Genomic DNA, 3,080 nt, shown 5'->3' with positions numbered 1-3,080 from the left:
CCTTCTTCCTGGTCTTTCTCATTTTCTTCTGCACTTAGAGTCTTTCTCTGTGTGATCCCATCTACTCACATAAATTAAAACACCCCTTCTTGGAAAATACCTCTGAACTCTATCATACATATCTTATGTTGTATGTATGATACATCTTGGAGATATTGTGGGTTTGGTTCCAGATCACTGCAATAAAGCAAATATCACAATAAAGTGAGTTACACAATTTTTCTGGTTTCCCAGTGGATATGTTATGTTTTTGCTATACTGTAGCCTATTAAGTATGTAGTAGCATTATGTCTAAAAACACAATGTACATACCTGAATTCAAAAATGTTGCTAAAAATGCTAACCATCCTGAGTCTGTGGGAAAAATGGCTCTGATAGACTTAACTGACACAGGGTTGCCACAAACCTTCAATTTGTAAAAACCACAGTGTCTGTGAAGCACAGTAAAGCAAGCATGCTTGTGTCTGTATCACAGAAATACACTGTCTTAGATCACATTTCCAATTGTTTGCTGCATACCTTCCCTGGAAAGATGACCCGTGGACTCAAACTCAAACTCAAATTGATCAAAGCTAAACTCCCTTTTTTCTCTCTATTAATACTTTAGGTCATTCTTTTATCACTGCTTGTGAAGCATAACATACCTTCCAAACTGGTTACTCCAACTCTCAAATTTCTTCCTCATAATTATGCATGTGTGGATAAATTTATTACTGATAGATTACTTGTCAAATTTTGGTGCTGTTTAAAACTGTCAGTCACAGATATGCCTATGAAAGTAAACCCAGCCAGAACCTTGCTTTGAAGATGTTCTACAATGTGGATAAGCCTTACCTTCTCAGGCTATTCTCCTAAAACACTCCCCAGATTTCCTATGCTATAGATGAAACTGACAACTTACAGTTTCATGGATATGCTATGAGCATTCTTGTCTCCATTTCAATAAACTGACATGCAAACACAATAAATAGTAGATTGTTTAAAAAATGGTGCTCGCTTCGGCAGCACATATACTAAAATTGGAACGATACAGAGAAGATTAGCATGGCCCCTACGCAAGGATGACACTCAAATTCGTGAAGTGTTCCATATTTTTAGGAGAATTCTACAAAGCATTTAAGGAAGAGCTAACCCCTATCCTTCACAGACTATTCAAAAAATCCAAAAAGATGGGAGTCTCCCAAACTCTTTTTATGAGGCCAACATCATCCTAATTCCAAAACCAGATAAAGACACAGCAAAGAAAGAAAACTTCAGGCCAATATCACTGATGAACATTGACGCTAAAATCCTCAACAAAATACTGGCAAACCACATCCAACAATACATTAAAAAGATCATACACCATGACCAAGTGGGATTCATTCCAGGGATGCAAGGATGGTTCAATATTCACAAATCAGTAAATGTAATACATCACATAAACAAAAGCAAAGACAAAAACCACATGATCATATCAATTGATGCAGAAAAAGCATTTGATAAGGTACAGCACCCATTCATGATAAAAATACTCAGCAAAGTGGGAATAGAGGGAGCATTCCTCAACATAATAAAGGCCATATATGAGAGACCTACAGCCAACATCATTCTCAAGGGGCAAAAATTAAAATCTTTTCCACTAAGATCAGGAACAAGACAAGGCTGTCTACTTTCACCACTTCTATTCAATATAGTACTGGAAGTTTTAGCCACAGCAATCAGACAAGAAAAAGAAATAAAAGGCATCCAAATCGGAAAGGAGGAAACAAAACTGTCACTGTTTGCAGATGACATGACAGTGTACATAGAAAATCCTATAGACTCCACCAAAAAACTGCTTGACCTAATAAATGAATTTGGCAAAACAGTGGGATACAAAGTCAATATCCAGAAATCAAAGGCATTTCTGTACACCAGCAATAAAACAGCAGAAGCAGAGATCCAAGAAAAAAATCCCATTTGAAATAGCAAAAAGAAAAAATAAAATATCTAGGAATAAACCTAACCAAAGAGGTAAAAGACCTGTATTCAGAAAACTACATAACACTCAGGAAAGAAATCAAGGAAGACACAAACAAATGGAAGCATATACTGTGTTCATGGATTGGAAGAATTAATATCATCAAAATGTCCATACTACCCAAAGCAATTTACACATTCAATGCAATTCCTATTAAAGTACCAATGGCATATTTCACAGACATAAAACAAACACTTCAAAAATTTATATGGAATCATAAATGACCCTGAATAGCTGCTGCAATTTTGAGAAAGAAGAGTAATGTAGGAGGGATCACAATACCCGATACTAAACTATACTACAAGGCCACTGTAATCAAAACAGCCTGGTACTGGCATAAAAACAGGCACATAGACCAATGGAACAGAACAGAGAGCCCAGAAATAAACCCAAGTCTCTATGGTCAATTAATATTTGACAAAGGAGGCAGCAACATAAAATGGAGTAAAAATAGCCTCTTCAACAAATGGTGTTGGGAGAACTGGACAGCCACGTGCAAAAAAATGAAACTTGAACACCAACTTACACCATCTACAAAAATAAATTCAAGGTGGATAAAAGACTTAAATATAAACCGTGACACCATTAAAGTCCTAGAGGAGACCATAGGTAGGAAAATCTCAGATATTTCATGCAGAAACTTTTTTACTGACTTGTCCCCTAGAGCAAGGGACATGAAGGAAAGAATAAACAAATGGGACCTCATCAAAATTAAAAGCTTCTGCACAGCTAAAGAAAACAGTATCAAAATGAAAAGAGAACCAACTGTATGGGAAAACATATTTGCCAAAGATACTTCAGACAAGGGTTTAATCTCCAAAATATATAAAGAACTTACACGACTGCACTCTAAGAAGACAAGGAATCCAAATAAAAAGTGGGCAAAGGACTTGAACAGACACTTCTCCAAGCAGGACACACAGAAAATCCAAAGACACATGAAACGATGTTCAATATCGCTAGCTATCAGAGAGATGCAGATTAAAACCACAATGAAAAACCACTTCACACCAGTCAGAATGGCCATCATAAACAAAGCAACAAACAACAAGTGTTGGAGAGGTTGTGGAGAAAAGGG

At 36.5% G+C, this 3,080-nt stretch overlaps 1 non-coding gene across 1 annotated transcript; it reads left to right on the top strand.

Moving 5' to 3' along the window:
- Nucleotides 1-989: 989 nt before the first annotated feature.
- Nucleotides 990-1,096, top strand: LOC123814389. The gene has a single exon (XR_006784895.1). It is a non-coding gene; the product is annotated as a U6 spliceosomal RNA (small nuclear RNA).
- The last annotated feature ends 1,984 nt before the right edge of the window (nucleotides 1,097-3,080 follow it).

This window comes from Phyllostomus hastatus, unplaced genomic scaffold, assembly GCF_019186645.2.
Source record: "Phyllostomus hastatus isolate PE091 unplaced genomic scaffold, TTU_PhHast_1.1 phas_contig_1, whole genome shotgun sequence".
Classification (NCBI taxonomy): domain Eukaryota; kingdom Metazoa; phylum Chordata; class Mammalia; order Chiroptera; family Phyllostomidae; genus Phyllostomus; species Phyllostomus hastatus.
The sequence above is the reverse complement of the archived record's forward strand: the minus strand, read 5'-3'. Positions and strand labels throughout refer to the sequence as shown.